Here is a 21673-nt window from a genome sequence, read left to right on the forward strand (position 1 = left end):
AGAAGGCGGCCGCGGGAGAGGCAGGAAAGTTTGAAAAGTCACTTAAAACACTGCAGGACCCCCTACCAGCGCCCACCCCACAGACAGGCGCCCAAGGCTCCACGTGGAAGCGGGCCCCGGAGAAGCTAGAGTACCCCTGCGTCCCCTCTCGAAAAAAATCTTTCCCCAAATGAAAAGTTCCCTGCTACTGCACCCTCCCTCTTTCCCCTTCTCTCCGCACCCCTCCCCCCCCCCCCCCCCAGAAATCACTCCGAGTTCGCACGGCGCCGCCCCTATCCGCGTGCGGCCCCGGAGGGCGCGGCGCCCCTCCCCCGTCGGCCGGTGGACAGGTCGGGGGGAGCTGGGGGAGAGGGAGGCTCCGGGGGCGGCCCCCGGCCCGGACCCCCCTTCCCTGCCTTCCCCCGCCCCGCCGCCTCACTCACCTCTCTCCTGCTCTTCCGCCTGTAAGCAGATGGGGATGTTCTTCTTCCAGCCCGGCATGGTGTCTGCTCCCTGCGCTCGCTCTCGAGCTCGCTCTTCCTCGCTCGCTCGCCCCCTCTCTCCGGGGCTCGCCGCGCCTCCTCGCTCGCCCTCTCGGGCCGGCCGCCGCGCGCTCGGGGCTGCTCAGCGGGGCTGGGGCGCCGAGGCGGCTCCCGGGCACATCGAGGCGGCGCCGGGCGCCCCGCGCTCGCCTCAAACTCGCCGGCTGCTCCGGGTGGTGGGGACGGCCGGGCCGGGAGGGCCGGGCCGGGCCGCCGGGGCTGCAGCAGCGGCCGCCGCGGCGTGGACCGGAGGCCGGGCCAGGGGCGGGGGTGACGCGTGCAGGCCGAGAGCCGAGGACTGCGGAGCCCCCGGGAAAGGTGGGCGCCGGCGGGAGGAGTGGGCTCGCGCCGCCGCCTCCTGCCCCTCCTCCTCCTTCTTCCCCTTCCTTGTCTCTCCGCCGCCAGCAGGTGGGACTCGGAGCCGCCGCCGCCGCCGCACAAAGCTCCGCCGGCGGCAGGACTGAGGCTGCGGGCTCCCCCGGCGCCTCTCGGCGGAGCCTCCCCCGAGACGCGCGCGAGGCTGAGCGGGCACGGAGGGGGCGCGCGCGCTCACACCCTCCGCGCCCCGGGCGGCCGGCCTGCGAGGCGCGCCCGGCCCGCCAGGTACCGAGCTGGCGCCGAGCCGCGGGTGCGGAGTCCACGCCGCTCCGCCGCGGCCGCCACTCCTCCCTCCCAAAACCCAGGCCGGCGGCTCCAGCGGCTTAGGCAGCGACCTCGATGAAGTAGGGGGCAGTGTCCTTCCCTCTGGCCCCTCCTCCTCGCCGCTCTCCCCCGCCCGGGCTGTCGCCCCCTCCCCCGAGTTGAGACTTCGCGGCTATGGATTCGCTAACTTCGCCCTCAACTAAGGGAAATAGCAACTTTCGGGATGGCCAGCGCCGGTTCCAGAAATGCGTCTTCTGGTGGAGTGGGAAGGGCGTGAGTGGAGAGCCTCTTTTGTTTTAAATGAAGCAAGAAGACCTTGGCTGGGTGAATGTGTAATCGCTGTCTGCAAGTATCAGAAGGCTTTTAGGATCAGGTTTTATGATTAGTTTCTTTCCCTTGTCATAGGCTCATAGAATATGGAAGAATGGATATGGGGGAGGGGGACAGCTTTCCTGTAGAGCCTGGAAGATTCTGCCCAGACATGGGGGCGCTTGCCTGTGATTTCAAAGCAGAGTGCTAGGAAGGGCTCCTGACAGTCTTCCAGATGACACTTGGCAACTGTCTGCCCTGTGGGGTGATGACATCCATCTGCCTCAAAGCTGGGGGACTGGCTAGATAATACCTATGTCTTCACCTCCTGAGTGTCTGATGTGGACTGAAGGATTTCGCCCCAGAGGCTGTAACTCCTGGCTTGTAGTTGTTGGGGACCAGCTACTGCACTGTTATGACTCCCTCTGTCCTGCAGTTTATTTTGGCCTGTGAAGGAATTGCAGTTTGCTCTCCCAAACTGAGGACATTGGTTCTTGCCAGCCTTCTATCTCTCTCTTCTCTTGGAAACATAATCCTACAGCAGAGAAACATAGTAACTACAAAAAACAGATAGGATCTTCCCCCCTCCCCCCACCCCACCCCACCCCACCTCCCAACGCTTCTGCAAAGCAGTCTTATCAGGCTGGGATGTTTGCTCCTACCACTGCCCCTTGGCTGGGTGGCCACCTGTCATCATAAAACTGCCCAGCTGCCAAAGACAAGTGGCTATCTCTCCTAAGCAAAGGAGAGGTCCAGGCCCAGGAGCTTCAAAAGTAAAGGAATTGAAGGGCTAAAGGAAGGGCAGAATCAAACCATCCCAGGGGGTTATCAATAGAAATCTCGTCTGAGCTGCTTAAATCTTCTTTCCAGACTCTTTGAGAAGTAAAATCCAGAAAATCAATCTGAATGTCACACCTGTTACTCGTAAATAGTCCACCCTCCATCCTGAAATAAACAAGACTCCTTGGATACTTTTGTCTTGTCTTAATCTTGTTTCAGGATCTAGCACCACCAATCTCATGTAGAGAAAGGCGTTTGTCATTGATTCCCCGCAAAGGAACAGCGCAAACCCAGCCATAACCAAGCCAGCAGGTATATGCATGTAGGCAGAGATCTCAGTTTTGACAACTTAGAAATAACTACAACATTGGCAGTACTTGCTTTTTGTTTTAATGGCATCTTATATAGCATGTTATATGTATGTGGTTGCTCTAACAAGCATAGCCCAGAAGACCTGTACACTAAAGGCATGGATTGAATCATGCTCATAGAGTTACATCACAGTCGGTGCATTTGTCCTGCTGAGTGACAGATTACGGTCGATAAGGAATTCCAGCTCACAACTGTTAAAAAACAGGTATTTTGCTAAACTCCCTTCTCAGGGAGACAAAATTCCTACTATGTGTTAGACTCTGGACTAAGGCTAGAGACACAAGAAGAAAATTACCTTCCAGTAGTGGAAGGTCAATTTAATACATTCTCCTTGTGTGTTAGGGTCAGATATGATTTTACAGATCGTACAACTGAGACAGGGAAAGAAACTCGTAAGGATGGTTTCATATCTATCCTACCACAAAGTACTGATTGTCCAAACAGTTGTTCATCAATATCCAGTGTCTGGTATCATCTTTGTATGTACACGTAAGTCATCAGGTAGGCTCTAAGCTCTGTCAGGGGCAAACATGGCTTACCTCTTTGCACCCCCAGATCCAGGAACAGTAAGCACTTGTCACTGATGGTTGATGATGATGGCATTTAATCACCCTTGAGCTATGCCTAGCACATTACCCCAGGCCCTAATGAATCCTTTTCATGACACTGTGAGATCACTTGCTAATATCAAACCAGAAAAAAAAATAAAATAAAAACACTAAATCACTTAAAACTTAGTCTGTTATATTTTGGTTCCATTGTCTAAAGTCATCTCATATTCCAAGCACTATATACAAGAATCTATTCCAAGGAAATTGTAGTGTTACTGGGAGTTTTCTAGGGAAGGTATCTACCACCCAGTAGGATATAAGATATAGTGTTTTTCTCCTTCATTAAGGTTGAAAATCAATGCCTTTTGAAGACTGCAACTACAATGCAATGTCTGTTTCTAGACATCATTCCACTTACATTAAGAATTTTGGGGAGTAGGGGCTCCTGGATGACTCTGTTGGTTAAGCATCAGACTCTTGGTTTCAGCTCAGGTCATGATCTCATAATTTGTGGCTTCGAGCCCCACATTGGGCTCTGTGCTGAGCATGGAGCCTGCTTGGGATTCTCTCTCTCTACCCCCTCCTACTCACACTCTCTCTCCCTTGCTCAAAATAAATAAATTAAGTAAGTAAAAAAAGGGGGTGGTGCCTGGGTGGCTCAGTCAGTTGAGTGTCTGACTTCGGCTCAGGTCATGGTCTCTTGGTTTGTGAGTTCAATCCCCACCTGGGCTCACTGTCAGCACAGACCCTGCTTCGGATCTTCTGTCCCTCCCCTGTTCACGCTGTCTCTCAAAACTAAATAAAAACATTAAAAAAAGAATTTGTGGGAGCGTCTGTCTGGCTCAGCCGGTAGAGCATGTGCCTCTTGATCTCAGAGACTCGAGTTCAAGCCCCACATTGGGTATAGAGCCTACTTAAAAAAAAAAAAGAGAAGAGTTTACCCTCCCCTTTTGAACATAAACTTGTCCAACCAAGTAATTTGTAGTTTGAATGATTTCACAGTCTGCGTTTACAGAATTCAGCTTAATTTAATTGTTTAACTGGTTAGTGCACACAGTTGATTGCAGAGGCCATAGAATACATTCCTAAACACAGCCTCAGTTTATTTACTTTTCTATGTATAATCTTCAAAATAAAATGAAGAAAAGGCATGCCCCCTTACTACTAGTACCTCCCTCACCTGATAGAAAGGGGGGGGAAAACCTGTAAACCAAAAGCTTTGATTTTAGCATTTGATCACCTTTTCAAGTTTACGTGGATAAACCCAGGCCCTTACAGAACTGAAAATGTGTGTGATAGACAGCACTAGCAGGCTCCCTTTCATTACCTTTGTACTCCGACAAGTGAGCCTCCAGTCTCCTGGGCCTCCACTCTAACAGAGTGTTATGACTTCTTGGGACTGAATTTCATGAGTTTGAGGAGTCCCCTGGGAGATGTAAAATCCCAGCTGTTATTTTGGATTTGCTCCAGGGCCTAAAAACATCCACAATATATTTTTTTAATCGTGCATTGACTTTCACGAACAACGCACTGCATACTAAGCAGCCACCTGAAAGTTTCAATACTGCTACCAAAACCCAGCACATATTTTCTATTGCATGCAGTGAATTTGAAAACTCTTTTCACACCTGATAGCCCTTCTAGTGGGTACCTGTGGAGTCTTTTAGGTGTTGTTAACTCACTTTTAGTTGCAAAACCCTTTTTGAACATTTAAAATGAAAGAAGCTTCCTTGGATAGTGTATCTTCTTGGGGGGAGGAAAGAGAGCAGAAAGCAAATAGAATGAATCCAAGTGTTATTTACTTTAAACTCTTCAGATAGGGGAACGTAACTGGGGAATGGGAAAACATGGAAGAAGAAGCTCTAACATGAATAATTTAATTTCACATGTGTGAAAACAAACAAAAAAAAAAGTTCATCTAAGAAACAGAGTAAGTCTTAAAATGAGAAGAAGCTCTAACATGAATAATTTACTTTCACATGTGTGAAAACAAGCCCAAAAAAGTTCATCTAAGAAACAGAGGAAGTCTTAAAATGACAGTACTGGGCAGAGTAGTTGGAGTCAGAGAGAGAACCGTTAATTTTATGTGTCAATTTGACTGGGTTACAGGGGTGCCCAGATATTTAGTTAAAATTATTCTAGATGTTTCTGGGTGTTTTTAGATAAGAGTGACATTTAAATCAGTAGACTGAGGGGGCACCTGGGTGTCTCAGTTGGTTAAGCGTCCAACTTCAGCTCAGGTCATGATCTCACAGTTTGTGATTTTAGCCCCAAGTTGGGCTCTGTGCCGAAAGCTCAGACAGAGCCTGGAGCGTGCTTCAGATTCTGCATCTCCCTCTTTCTCCACCGCTCTATCTCTCTCAGTCTCCCAAAAACAAATATTTTTTAAAAATAATAAATCAGTAGACTGAGTAAAGCAGATTGCTCTCCCTGATAGGGACGGTCTTCATCCAACCAGTTGAAGGTCTAAATAGAACAAAAAAGGCTGACTCTTCTCAGAGTGAGAGAGAATTCCTCCTGCCTGGCTGCCTTTGAACCAGGACATCAGCTTTGTCCTGCCTTTGAACTCAAACTGAGACATCACCTCTTCCTGTGTCTCAGGCTGCCAGCCTTTGAATGGGAACCACACCACTGGATCCCCAGATCTCGGGCTTTGGGACTCAGACTGGAACTAGAGCAGCAGGATTTCTAGGTTACCGGCTTGCTGGCTGCAAATCGTGGGACTTGTCAGCTTCCATAATCACATGAGCCACTTTAGTAGAATAAATCTCTTTACACACACACACACACACACACACACACACACACACACTATTGGTTTTGTTTCTCCAGAAACCTGACTAATACAGAGACCTATCCAAACCCTGCCTTCACCACGTACTAACTTTATAATTCTGGGCAATTTGTTTAACCTAATTCTATGTTCTCCCCTATTTGAAATGTAATGCCTATATGGAGATATATGATAGGGATTAAATGAGCCGATATAGATAAGGCACTTAGCACAACACTGACATGTAGTTAATTATAGTTGGAAAAAATATTAATGCATTGGTAAAAAAAATAAGTTATGCAGAGCAGACTCTTGGGTTTCGTGGTCTTGGCCTCAAAAAAAATACAAGAACTCCCTAAAATTGTATGCAAAATTGTGTGTGTGTTTTTATGATTCCTCCCTCCCTCTACACGTATATGTGCAGATACACGCTTGGGGATACAAGAAAGTCTATAGTCTTCAATAAGCTCTCAAAGGAACGACTCATCCAAAAAGAGAATAAAAGGTTCTGATATAAATGAAAAAAAGACTTCATAATAAATAATTATTATTTTTGTTTTGCTAAATAAAAGAAAGTGTTAATCCAAAAAAGATTCACCTCCCTAAATTAGCTTTAGGATTACTGCCACTCAAAGTTCCAACTCTCTCCTTCTCTTTGCATTCAAACTTTGCAAAGTCATCTATACTGCTGACACCCAAGTTTTCAGCTCTGATTCATTCCTAAACGAACTGCAATTTCTCTCTGTGAAAGACATTAGCATCATTTCAGGCCCCTGGGAGGAAAATTTGAGGAACATTTTGACTCAATCCCAAATCCCCAAGTGGTTACCAAGTTCTTTCAAATCTAGCTTTGAAATTATTCTGGAATCTCTCTTCTCCCTTTGCCCCAATTCCTTTGTTATCTTTCACCTGGGCAAACCAATAGCCTCTGGGTTCACGTCTTCAGCCTCTCCTTGCTCCAGATCTTACCACCACCAACCTTATTGCTATTGTTTCCACTTTAGTAACACGATGACAAGTTATCTTTCTTCTGTTTCAAATATTCTAACAATGCCTCATACCCACTTCATTCGTCTTCAGCTACAAGTGTTCCCCACAGATGCCTGCCCTGCCTTCCCTTCCTTGTTTTTTGAACTGTCCAGTATCCCCTAACATATCATACACTTCCAGATTTTTGTAGGATTGCTCATTAGAACCAAAACCAGTTGAGTGCCTGAGCCTAAGAGAAATTTTCTTATAACTAATATGTACTGCAGTCAGAATTTGAATCCAGAAGTATTGGTTTCCAGAGTTCATCTTTCCAGCCCACACTAAACCATCCACTTTTATTTCTATCCCAAACTATACTGTTTCCACGTTTCAAGGTCCATTTATATCCTACCTCTTCTTTACATCTTGATTTCTCTCATTTCCCCAACCCTCTGCATTACCACATCTTCCGATTTACACAATTCTGTTGCAACTTATATGTAAGTCTGTTTATCCTACTATATACTCTAGTTTGTATAGGAAAGTATGTGTGAAACAAGCCAACTGTGAAGTATAATAGGTAAGTTCAAATCCATCGGTATGCTCCTGGGCAATCACTTGCTTCTCCCAGCTTTGTTTCCTTATCTATAAAATGAAGATATTAATAAGACCAATTTCATATCATTGCTGAGTGGATTAAATGTGTTAGGACATGTCAAGCACTTAGGCCAGTGCCTGGCACATAGGGAGAATCTAATCGATTTTACATGTTATTATTGCAGGGCCAATAATGTGCCTTGTGCTTCTTTGCATTGCCACAGGCATCAAGCATTGCACGTTATAGTGTGTGCACAATAAAGGCTTACTGAGAAGATGAATATTAAAAATATTTTTATTTCCTAAATAAATATCCAATGATCATGAAAACAGAGCCCATCATGTGCTACAGATGGATAATTTTACCTAGTTTCTTTCAACAAGGTTTGACAATGCTTCAGAAAGAAATCCTTGAGGTCAGGATAGAGAGCAGTGATTTTTGTCATTAGGATTAATATTATTATTATGAACAAGAGCAACAATGACTAATTCAATAGAGTTCTAGACATAAATAAGCATTTCATCAAGAAAATTAAATAGATTGTTCCTACCTTCCTAAAAGAAAGTTTCTAATAATGAATCCAGGTTTAGCCCCTTGAGTATCTAAAAAATTAGAGCAGTGAAGTGATTAAGGAAACTGACTTCAGAGGGAACATTAAGATAGCAAGCTACCTCTAGTACAGATTGGGTAAGCAATGACTAAGAGCTTTTTAGTTGAGATTCATAGGATCAGTAAAGGTTATAAATACTAAAAGGAAAAGGAATTATTTATCATGTTGGCAGGTGATAAATAAAAATAAAGGAAGAAATGAAAGAAAAGTGTAGGTTGGGGAGCGCCTGGGTGGCTTAGTCGGTTAAGCATCCGACTTTCGCTTAGGTCATGATCTCGCGGTTCCTGGGTTCGAGCCCCGCGCCGGGCTCTGTGCTGACTGTCAGCTCAGAGCCTGGAGCCTGTTTCAGTCTGTGACTCCCTCTCTCTGACCCTCCCCTGCTCATGCTGTCTCTCTCTCTCTCTCTCTCTCTCTCTCTCCTAGAAATAAATAAAACATTAAAAAAAAAACTTTAAAAAAAAAAAAAGAAAAGTGTAGGTTGGTTAAAAGGCAAGATTTAACCTGTACATACTGTTGGTGAACACTGAAAAGCACTGGTTAGGTAACACTGTGAGCCCTTTTTCTACTGGTTAGCATACAGATTGATACATGATTTTGGAAAGCAATTTGGCAATATATAGGAAGTGCAAACTGCATATCATTTTACCTAGTTATGCTATTTTTGGAACTCTCTCTTAAGGAAATTATCAAAGATGAACACAAAGGTTTATACTCAAAGATGCCACATCTTTTTTTATGACGGCCAAAAGTTGAAAAGGTCTTAAATGTAAAGCCCTTAAATATCATGAATTTAAAAGAAATAGTGAATTCTCATGATATAAAGTTCAGGGGAAAAAGGAGTGTTTTTTCCTGAAATACATCCTATGTTTCATAGATTCTAAGAGGCATGGTTTTTCATATTTTTATATGTCTAAAATCATCTGTCTTGTAGTTTCACTGCCTGGAGATGTGTATTAAAACTTGCAGATGGGGGACATCAGCTTTAAGGCAAGTTGTGGAGACAATAGCAAAATACTTTCAAGAAATGTTGCATCACCAACACCTTAGTGGAGACAGAAGATAACTGTGTAGAAAGACACACACATTCAAAAGTCTGAATCACAGAGTGAATCATAAGAATCGAAGTTTGAATATGGAAAAATTTAGGAATACCTAGCCAGTTAATTTCACTTCCCTTTTATTTATGTAAACTTTTTACTGATAAAACTATGTTTAAAGAATTTCAACAAGTATAAAATAATAACTCTAAGTGGTTAAGCATTGTGTCATAGTTTTGGCAGGCTTTTTTTAAATCCTGTTTCCTAATAATACATAAAATAATGGTAGATGTTAATATAGATGACTTACTAGGTTAATGAAAAGCAACATGTATATATTGTATGAATCTAATTTTTTAAAAAATATTTTGGTGTTTATTTATTTTTGAGAGAGAGCGTGAGAGCAGGGGAGGGACAGAGAGAGAGGGAGTCACAGAATTCCAAGCAGGCTCCAGGCTCTGAGGTGCTAGCACCGAGCCAACACAGGGCTTGAACTCATGAACCATGAGATCATGACCAGAGCCAAAGTAGGACACTTAACCGACTGAGCCACTCAGATGCCCTGAATCCAATATTTTTAGAGGGGAAAAGATACATCAACATATGTTCTCTCTAGGTATTAACATTATCTGTGAATTTTATTCTCATGTTTTCATACATTTTTATATTTTTCAATTTCTCTAAAAAGCAATATTACATTTTTCATTGGAAATTCTTAGTAAATATTGTTTTTAAAAACAATAATGTAAACAAATGTTTGAAGGCTTGAGATTTTTCCCCCCCAGCTTCTCTGGAGTTGGAATATGTATCAGCTATTGTGAAGTAAATAGGCTAAGAAATTGAATTTGAGAAGTTTGAGTTTCAGTCTTGCCTCTGCCAACCTTAGCTATTGGCAAGTGATTTGAGTTTCCTAGAATTTTTGTATTCCCATGCGTAAGAAACACAAAATAATGCTCACTTGCCTACTTCAAAGTAACAGCGAGTGAACATCTAGGATGAAATAAATAGATTATATCATAATTGCATGGAGTCCCAGCAAAGAGCATGAAAAATGCATTTTGTGAAGACAAATCTATCTGCCCTTTAACTGATCACTAAGCAGCATTCATGTCTACACTAGCTGTGGGGCCCAGACCAGCCAATCTATTGAAATCCCAGGAACAGCAACCTTAGAGGAGTTTCTGTCTGATAGACCACAAGATTTAAAAGAAAAAAAAAAAATCCCGTAAGGATTTGTAAACTTATTTTTCCAGCTTGAAACAGCATTGAACACAAAGTGCCTGACACATATGTATTATGCATGTATGAGCATTTGTTTATATTCTCTTTGACTTTTAAAAATCTGTTCAATGAGCCTTTTTATTCTGCGCTTATTATATACCATGTTTCATTAAGATCCATGGATAGAGTCACTCCTAGTTTATATTTACATTATTTAAGCACTACAGTGATATTTGCTACTGATTATGTAAATGGAAAATAACTTCGGAGATTTATGATGTGATTTTCCTTCTTGCACTCAGTGACTGGGTTGCCTCCTGATTTTTATTTATGCCCTGAGAGATAATCAGCACCTTCCATTTGCCCACCCACACAGTAGCTTAAGCTTTAAGAAACTATGTGGCTAGAAATGAAGGTGGGGGAGAAATAACTCTACTTATTTTAGAATGACAACAAGTAGCTCCTCCTAGAAACCCTGAGGCAGATCAGCTTCCAAGAAGAAATACCAACCCACTTTCTTCACTTAGAAGCCGCCCCAGCCCTAAGAAGTCAGAAAAGACCTGTACTATGGAAATGCCTATAGGCGATTAACAGGTAGGCAAAGGAATTACTTCAAATTTTTAATAAACAATTGACTAGATGAGCAACAAAAATTGTGCCCATGTACAGCCACCTTGAAATCTAACAGGAAATAGGCCAAATTGCAAATTAGTCTGTTTAATGATTGTATACGAGAGAAAGTGCCTCCTCCTTGTGAAGGAATTATAACAGATCCAGTCTTGGAGGAAATTATAAACAAGTTAGACTCCTTGGGGCACCTGGGTGGTTCAATCGGTTAAGCGTCTGACTTTGGCTCATGTCACGATCTCACAGCTCATGAGTTCAAGCCCAGTATCCTGCTCTGTGCTGACAGCTTGGGGCCTGGAGCCTGCTTCCAATTCTGTACCTCCCTCTCTCTCTGCCCCTCCCCCACTCATGCTCTGTCTCCCTCTCTCTCTCTCTCTTTCTGTCAAAAATAAATAAACATTAAATTTTTTTAAAAGAAATGGAAAAAAACAAGTTGACTCCTCCAAACAACTTCCCTAAATTCATTGTTTTTAAATGAGTTTTACATTATAACCCAAGTCAAAAAAAAATCAAAAAAGGAAGAAAAACAAAAATAGAACAAAAAGCCTGAACGGCCACCAGATAAAACACTATGACGACATCTTCTCAGGATCACAGAAAATTCTCTCATACCCAAAACAAAGTGAATTTTGTCAAGTAATCAACATCAGTTAACTTTTACTTCACCAAACTACAGTCCATATTCTACTAATGAAAAGGACTAGGGTGTCCTATCTGCCTGTAACTTAGGTCTATTTTTAACTCATTTCACCATTCAAATTACTGTTCTAGTGTTTTATCTTCTTAGACCTATTCAGAGCAGCCTGAAAGAAATTTTACTTTGAGGCTGCCCACAGTCTTTTCAAATCCTGACCCTTCTTAGCATCCTCTTTTCCATCACTTCCATGTGTTCTCTGCCTCCCGGGAGCTGTCCCTGCCGTCATTTCAAGCTAGAGACCTGCCCACCTCCTCTCCACCGTTCCTAAACTGCACCTGCCTCCATTGTAATCCCTGCTTTCTATGTGACAGTTAACCAATCTGATAAACGAATCGATGCTAACATGCTATTGGTTACTATCGTGCAACTGAAAGCATGTCGGTTCCCTAGCCTCTTTCCCTTCCAGGAATTTTTACTGTGGAGTTTAAAAAAAAATGCCGTGTTTCACAGAGGTGGGATTAGCGGTGGGAATTTGAGGTATGATATAGACCTGTGGGAGAAAGTAGGACAGTCCTTTTTGTTGGTCTCCAAATCACAACACAGAGGAATGGTGTCCCAGGGGTAGGAGCTGATGCATTTGATTATATTATGGATGATTCTGCAACAGTTCTGTTTAGAAGTGCTGTGGGCTCGGTATTGGGTTAAACCCGAGAAAAATGCCATGGAAGGCGATTTGCGTTTTCATGTCTATAATAAAAGTTAAAACATTTGAACTCTCTGTTTAATTGGTGTATATTTAAACTTTTCTTGCCATGGTAAAAGAAAGCCTTTTTGGCATTAAACTGCTGCTATATAGATCCTCAATGTCTGAAAAATTCATTAAAATAGCACTTTAATTTTGACAGAGTTGAACTACTGGGAAAATTAATTGATTGTTTCTCACTTGAGCTTTGGAGAAGCCATTAAGGTTTTTATAGTTTATGGAAAATTGAGAATTGAAGTACACTAAAATCAATATGCTATCTGATGTACAGAGAAAATGGCACTTCACATGAAAGAAAGCATAAACAACGCCTCAGAGCCTTTTCTTTCTCCTGATTCGAAAAGACTATTTACATAGAGCTTCTATATTTACTTGTATTCAAAGTTCTTAGTCATTTCATTGTGATGCACATTGTGAGAATGGAATAATGAGGTCTGAGAGATGAACCACGTGTTTTTAAATCTACTCTTTCCTGGTAATTAAAAAAAAACAACATTAAGGACATAAAACAAAACACCAAACATATTCACACAAGTCTGTGTATTTTGTAATGACTTTTAAAGAGGAATTTGTCATTGGGCTTATGTGTTAGGGGCAATGGAAAAATACCTCTGTGTTCCATACTGTGCTTACACGTGTTCTGGAGAAAACCATCAAGGCTTGAAGAAATAATGGACAATGAATTGGGTACTGGCTGATGCCACCAAGTAAGATTTAGGAACCCATTCTGTCAGATTAAACGAGGCTATAGAGAGAAAAAAAAGAAAGGACTAGTAAGAGAAAAGATCATTGTGCAATCTGTCTTTAGCCTTCTGAATATATCTCCTCTGACATACACAGCAATAATTCTGAGGAGGTTTGACGTTGTTCAGTGTTTGCAAACACTGAATGGATTGGCGATTTTAAGAAAAGCCACTCTCGCATTTACTCACTTCTCCCACCTCTATTGCAGAAAGAGATATTTTCCTTTGTGAATATTCATTCATTTAGTGCTGCTTCCAAACTCCTTCAGCCTCAGACTGACCCTTTCCTTCTGTGGGCAGTTAAAATCACTTCCAACTCATCATCCTTCCGCACGGTCACATTCATGGAATGTGGGGACACCAGCAGGGATGGGTTCGCGATCAAATATTTGCTACCGTAAGTCTTATCTCAGAAATGCTAAGTAAGTAAAGTAGCCTAATAGGTAGCAGACTGGTTATCTTGGGTATCACTGGATGCTTGAAAACCAACCAGGATGGCTGTCTAGTAAGAATTTATTCTGGACCAGGTATTTTGAGGTAATGAAGTGATTGCATAAGGAAACAAGGGTATGCCCACTAAGTTTGCATTAATACTTGACATGTTCACTTTCTATAGTTTCAGACTTTATCCAAAGGAGCTAATCATTGTTTACTTCACTGAGAATTTAATAATCTCTAAGGAATACGCTGTGACTAGAGAAACTCTTTTAAGTCTTCTTTTTAAGTTGTATTTTAAACTTCTTTTTATTTTTTAATTTGTTAATGTTTATTTATTTTTGAGAGAGAGTGAGACAGAATGCGAGCAGGGGAAGGGCAGAGAGAGGGAGACACAGAATCTGTAGCAGGCTCTAGGCTCTGAGCTGTCAGCACAGAGCCTGATAAGGGGCTCGAACTCACGAACCGTGAGATCATGACCTGAGCTGAAGTCAGACCCTTAACCAATTCAAGTGCCCCTTAAATTGTATTTTTAAGCACCCACCCAAACCAGGGCAGGGTGCCAGTTTATCTCCTGATTGTCAGGCTGGTGTGCAGTTCTTTACCTGGCCTTTCTGTTGCCAACTTTTGAGTGACTAATCTTTGCCTTCTTCTCCCACAGTCAGTTTATTCTAGTGTATGTTCCCATGATAGACATCTCTGAACATGTCCTAACAACTTGATCAGAGGAAGGCTTTCAGTTGGAATGGAAGACTAGGAATTTTTTCTGCTTCAACGGGTGCTCATAAGAATATAATTTATTAAGCTATATCTTCTGAACCGAGAGTAAGAATTTCCTGTTCATGATTATACTATACTTACAGACTTATTGAGATCCCAAAAGGGAAACAAGTCTTGCAAAAGATTCACTATAGCACTATTCTTTTTTTTATTTTTTTAAATCTTTATTTATTTTTGAGAGAGACAGTCTGAGCAGGGGACGGTCAGAGAGAGAGGGAGACACAGAATCCGAAGCAGCCTCCAGGCGCCGAGCTGTCAGCACAGAGCCCGATGCAGGGCTCAGACTCATGAACTGTGAGATCATGACCTGAGCCGAAGTCGGACGCTTAACCAACTGAGCCACCCAGGCGCCCCAACAGTATTCTTTAAAGGGGGACAATTGTTAAAGAAAGTATAGTTGGGGGTCAGGAAATTTAAGTGTTATTACTGCTTTCCACCTGTTCTGTTCAGTGATCCCATTCATTTGACATAAGCACCGAACGGTGCTCTTTTTTGAGCAACAATTCTTTTTTCCTGCCACTAAATTTAATCCTACAGGCTGTGAGATCACTGCAGTGTCATTCTTTTTTCCATTACTGGGATTACCCTTCCCACTCCTAAAAAGAGAATCTGTGGGTCAAATCATGGTCCCCATGAAGTCCACCTTGAAGCATGCCTTATTTGTATCCATCATGACACAGTCAGAGATTGAATTATTGCATTTTCACCAACTAGCAACAAGCTGAGCAGGTAAAAACTGCCAGGAGACTAGGATACAGCAGAAAGCAGGCATGGAATTGTTTGTTCTTCAGTAAGCAAACTTACTTACAGACAAGGGTTAGAGAAGGCCCCTGAACAGAAAGCCAGAGGGTACTTCCCAGCAGGGAATGGAGGATGGGCTAATACTGCAAGGGCCCTACAGAGACTAACCCCATTCCTCACGATCCTTCTCAGGCAATTGTTTTCGAATCAGTTCTTGGAATAAAATATTCAAAGTCTACAGCAAAAAGGACAAAACACTATCAGCTAAAACTTTATAATGTTTCTGTGGGGTTTTTTTTCTTTTCAGCAGTTTACAAGTTTGCAGTTGCATTTAATTCTGATATCGATATCCGTAGACCGCCTGACTTCTAATCTGATAAAAATCATTGGTATTTACTGGGCCCCAGATCATGCTGAAAAGTCTGCAACCTGATCGTTCTTGGTACACTCTGACGTCACTGAGGAGCAGTCTTGATAGTCACAGGCTCCTTTAACACTTCAAACCTGAGCAGCTGAAGTTAAGTGATCAAGGGCAACTGACAGCCATTTCACTCCTTCCCCATATGAAATCCTTTCCCACAATAGTTCATCCTTTATTTTGTTTTCACTGGAAAAGCTTAAAATTGAAAGCAGTAAAAGTGTAAACATGGACGAAAGGATCGCATCGTGGTTATCGACATAGAATCCCACAGAACTGCTTTGGAGTTTCAGCCCCTTCATGTACTACCTGTGTGAACTTGTGCAGTCCTATTGAGCCTCGTTTTTTCTGTTGGAAAACAGGGATAATATCAGTACTTCATGAAACATAGCAAGTTAGCTGATACTTACTTTTTAAAATTAAATATAATTCTACTAGAAGTTACTTCTGTGATATATAAAGGTTTTATACGTTATAATTATAAAGAAAGTTACCTCTAAAATTTCTGAACAACTAAATTGTAGTCAAGGAACAATATGACTATAAAGTATTCAGTGCTGCGACTAGGACTTTATGAATACGAAAGATATATAAACCCTAGTCTTTTCCCTTAAGTAATGTACCTCAAAGGTGGGAGACAAGACTAACTTATGAATATGTAATCATTAGTAAACATATGCAGTACTAGTAAATAAAACATTACAGTATTTATTTAAAAGATCAGTCTGGATGCAGATTATTACAGCATCACATGTAAATCAGTCATGTAACATAGTCCTTAATCTTCCAGTGCCTCGAGACAATTATAAGTAGTGATAAAATAGAGAAACCAATGAAATAAAATCAGAAGTTGCAGTGAAATAGCAGCGCCTTTCAATTTTGCATCTCTTGATTTTATCTTCATGGTAGCGGCCGGGAGGGAACCACTTTTAACCTCTGCCATGGGTGTTTTGCAGACCTATTCCTATACTGCAGTGAATACTGACTGGCATGGACTTGTTTCCATGCTTTGTGTATCAGCTAAATGCTCACTGCTGGATGGCGACCCAGTAAGCACAGCACATTGGGGCAAGGGGATTCTGCTAGCCCATCAGGGTTCGAATGTGCCACTGGACCAAACCCCCTGTTCTACCCTTATAAAGCAGGCCCTAGAAAAATATTTCCTCTGCCCCTCTACCTTACACATCCCTCAGACGAAACACTGTTACGTGATGATACTCAATATCTTTTTAAAAGTGATTATGGCTACATTAAAAGGACAACAAACATTGGGAAGGAGAGTTTTCCAGGCTTTACCGGCATCTTAGAAATATATAGGATAGCACACGCCTAAGGTAAAGACAAGCTTGCTTCGATGGGACCGTTTTCTTTTTTCCAAAATGAAGGCTAGAATTGCCTGACTCTAGGAGACACCGCCTGGGAGTTATTTGTTTCATGGTTCAAAAGTTTGTTTACTGAGCTTTTTTTTTCTGATAATGATCTGAAAGTCAGTTTTACTTTAGAATGAATGGCGAGTCTAACTTGAATTTTTTATTATTTGAGCTGTGCCGCAAGAGGTCAAAAATGACCCTACCACTGATCCATGGAAAAACACAGAGCTATTTTCTGTAAAATCACTAACCTTATCTTCAGTTGAAAGTAACCTTTCAGGAACACACACACACACACACACACACACACACGCACACGCACGCATACCTACAAATTTTGCTTCTCTCCACAAACGTAAAGAAGAGTGGGCAGTTTGAAACAATGAATTCTTATCTAAATTGGTTTAGTCAATTTTTATACAACTTTTTTACTTTAACCAAGAGTGTAAGAATCATTCCCAAGAGCAAACAATTTCCAATGAATGCTAGCTCCTCTGGGTAGAATGGTATTGGGAGGTGGGTGGTGGTTACAGAGTAACTCAGGTCTTCAGAAAAAGCTCCACTACAATTATAAGACATGTTTTCAGGCTTGGCTGTTGGAGTTTATGTAACTATTTTGTAATCATGTTTTCTACAGATATGTCATATCTTATTTAAGAGATTTCGTATCTAGGGGTGCCTGGGGTGGCTCAGTAGGTTTAGCGTCCAACTCTTGATTTTGGCCCAGGACATGATCTTGCGGTTTGGGATCCTCTCTCTTCCTCTCTCTCTCTCCCCTTCCTCCCCTCACTCTCATAATAAATAAGTAAACATTTACAAAAAGAGAGAGAGATTCCATACTTAGATAAGTCATGTCTTTTTTAGATGTGAAAAGTACTTCAAACTCATTGGCTACTGCAGTTTAATATCTGCATGATGTAGGTAAAATATATTATTATTTCTGTTAAAATTAAGAACAGCGAGGCATTCAGAATCTGTCTCATTTCTATTTGAATAGAACGTTCAATATTTGTGGCTTAGTCTGACACACAAGCAAGAATAACATTCAGTTCAGTTCAGAAGTGTATGCACAGCCTAATTAAAATTATATTTTAAAACTATTATAGGGGAGAAGAGAATAACTCCAAATTGTGTTGAGGTTAGTTACAGAATTCTTCATTTATATTCCCAAAATAATACCCCCTAATATTTTTTAAAAATTTTTAACGTTTATTCATTTTTGAGAGAGAGAGAGACAGCGTGCAAGCAGGAGAGGAGCAGAGAGAGAGGGAGAGACAGAATCTGAAGCAAGCTCCAGGCTCTGGGCTGTCATCACAGAGCCCGATGTGGGGTTCAAACCCATGAACCATGAGATCATGACCTGAGCTGAAGTCAGACGCTTAACCAACTGAGCCACCCAGGCGCCCCTACCCCCTAATATTTTAATAGTTATTCTGGTATCGTCTGAGGACACACACACATACACAAAATTTGAAGAGGTCATACTGCTTTAGGAGATATCCATTAAAATAGCTGTCCCAAATATAATCTTTTGGTTGCTATGTTATGTTTAAATGCACATCTTCAGATTTATGTATGCATTTATTGATATTCCTCGAGCCTTCCTTAACAATAGGTTGCATATCTAGAGAGGAATGTGAGCAAAGAGTACGCTGTGAGTACATGTGTGAACTTGCCCTAAAATTCTCAATATTAATAATGAGGGTTTACCTTTTTAAGAAAGTGAAAATACTTTCAAAAGTTAAGGTGTGCTTTTTAACCATTAAAAGTAATTTTTTGGAGGCATTTTTGAGAAAAAGGTGCTTCCTTTAGCAGCTCAAAAGTAGAAAAAAAAAAAAGTAGGCGGCAGGTAAGTCTATGACCATTCTGTCATAGTACATATTACAAATGATCACAATAGTTATGTGAAAATATACTGTGTCTGGTAAGCTTTGGTTCTCAGTGGCCTCAATATTGTATTTTAAATAAAAGAATGGATTGAAGAAAGACCAAAAAATAAACGTTTTTTAAAAACATAAAATTTCTCTTTTCTAGTTAAAAGTAGATTATTGAAGCTATGGCTAATAAAAGTAAAAATATCAAGTAGCTATAATCTTACCCAAATACACGTTTGATTTTCTATTTCAGTTCAGAATACTTCTGTATTCATGCTAAATCTTGGATTCGATATTAATGTGTTGCTGGTTGGCTTGAAACTGATTCTAAAAAAGAAATCAAGCAGGCAATCTGCACTTTCATAAAGTAGGAGAATACCCCTTATTAAAAAATGTACAATAGTTGAGAGTTATGTTTGTTTTTTCTGTTACTTTTCATTATTAAACCTCTTTCATAAAGCTGTTATTTCTGCTATGCCCAGAAGGCAAAAGATTGGCTCTCTGTTGAATTAGTTCATCTAAATGTCAACTGTTTTTTTTTAATGGAATGAGAATTTTGTGTTAATATTCTCATTTAGGACTACAACTATCTGACCTTTAAGATCCTTTCCTACACTATGATTTCTAATGATTTTATTATTACTTTCCTTAAAATTAAAGGGAAAAATTTTTATCCTGATTGTTAAGTAGAATTCACTGTTATATTAGCTTAAGGCAGAATATGAAAATATTTATGTCAACTATGGCCTTCTGTTGAGATTAATATAGATCCTAAGCAATCTCTAAGGAATTTTCCTAGTGTCTTTGGGTTGCTGCCTGAGAAAAAGGAAGCACTGAAAAATTTATCCTCTAAAGATTTTATTTTTGAATCCCTTCCTCCTCTTTGTGTTGCCCACCCCTCCCCCACTTTAATATCTCTGAGGTGTGACACAGTCCCAGCAAGAAGGCATAACAACAGCCTTGAACACATCTGAGCTCACATACTAGATATGGTTGGTCAATGTACAGATACACAGTTGCTTTTACTTAAATGAGGTTTTGTAGTTTAACCCTTTGCTCTTATTCAAAAGCTCCCCCTCAAGGTTCCCTACAGTGTTTGTTGGCTTCCATTCTTCCCCTTGATACCACATTTACTCATGACTTTCTCACTGGCTCCCAGCATGGTCTCAAGTACTCTCCCTGCCGTCCCCCCACTGCTGACTCAGTGGCTCTGCATTCTCTCTAGTTTGCCCCTCCCTTATCACATTTCCACTGCTCCCTGACACACACACCCCCATTCCCCTGCTTCCTGGGATGCCTCTCCATTCTCCTGTCTGTTCTGCTTCAGTTCTTTCAGGGCTTTTTCTGGTTGTTGGTTACTTTTCATAGTTTGATCACATTTCTGCCAGTGGTCCTTTTTATTACTTTTAGAGTTTCCCAACTGAGATTAGCATACAGCCCTTGCCTTTCCATGGTCTGTAATGGCATATCCATACCTACAGTCTAAAGAACTTACCTTCTAGAAATAACTAACATTCAGCCTGATGAAATGCATTAAATATGTAAAGAATACATGAGTTTCTAAAAATATTTAAAAATATTCATTAGTCATCTTTGGAAGCTGGTAACAAAAGGGAGAGGGAGAGACAGAATCAGGCATTTATCATGCTTTTCCTGTAAGGACTATATCTCAGAGTAACCAGAGTTGATGAGGGAAAGTTTGTCTGTTTGTTTTGTTTTAACTAATTGCAGCTAATAAATGCAGAAAGGACAATAGAATTTAAATAGCACCATTTTGCAATCCCTAATAAGATAAAGAATCTGGGCAATGACCATCAATAGCTTCTAAGGCATCAGGAGAAAAACTAATGGGATCTAGAAAAACTAGGCATCTAGAAAAACTAGCTTTATAGAGAACAGATCAGGTTGATAATACAGAACCCACTGATCTAGTTTAACGTTACAGAAGGAGAAACAAACACACATTCTGTGTCTCCTGCTACGACAGCTCTTTTCCTCCATCATGAAGGTTGGCCACCGTCACAAATGACACAGTAACTATCCAGACCAGGAAGTTCATGAACAATCTACCACTTCAGCAGAAACAGATGGCTTCTGAGGTTCTTCACCCTGGAAAAGGCAACAGTACATAAGACAGAAATTCAGGAAAAACTAGCCAAAATGTAAAAGACCACACCAGATGTCCTCTTTGTACCTGGATTCAAAACCCATTGTGGTGGAGGCAAGACAACTGGCTTTGGCACGATTTATGATTCCTCAGATTACGTAAAGAAAAACGAACCCAGACATAGACTTTCAAGACATGGCCTGTTTGAGAAGAAAAAGACGTCACGGAAGCAGCAAAAAGAACACAAGAAAGGAATGACGAGAGTCAGGGAGACTGCATAAGCCAATGTTGGCAAAAAGAAGGAGTAAAGACTCTTCAGTGACTATTGTGGTGATTGTGCAGTTTTTTCATGGGAATAATGATAAACTCAGAATGTTTATATATTTTATATAAGAATATATATACAATAATATATATAATACATATATAATACACAATAATATAGATACACAATAATACACACACACACAACATTAACTATGAAATATTCTTGTAAAAAAGTGGAAGAGATTCTTATCCAGGCCTCTAGGTCTAACTGCCAATTGTCTAGGAAATCCAGGAGACAGGCTATCACACAAAGGCAATCAGCAAAGTCCAGAATGTGAAAAATTCTACAGGGCAAATTATCCATTTTCTTCAATAAATTACAAGAAAAACATAAAAAGCAAAGGGTACACATATGTTACAAAAAACTTTAGAGGCAGATTAATGTGTAATGTATAAGTTTTGGCTCCTCATTTGAACAGAGCAAAGCAATTGTAAACAAAGAGATCTAAAAGATCTCTTAGGGAACAA

General features: G+C 41.1%; 1 pseudogene; it reads left to right on the forward strand.

Annotated features, from left to right (window-relative positions):
- The first annotated feature begins 1337 nt into the window (after window positions 1-1337).
- LOC120233188 lies at window positions 1338-21186 on the forward strand (annotated as a pseudogene).
- The last annotated feature ends 487 nt before the right edge of the window (window positions 21187-21673 follow it).

Source organism: Hyaena hyaena, unplaced genomic scaffold, assembly GCF_003009895.1.
Source record: "Hyaena hyaena isolate Hyena2069 unplaced genomic scaffold, ASM300989v1 scaffold_87, whole genome shotgun sequence".
Classification (NCBI taxonomy): Eukaryota; Metazoa; Chordata; class Mammalia; order Carnivora; family Hyaenidae; genus Hyaena; species Hyaena hyaena.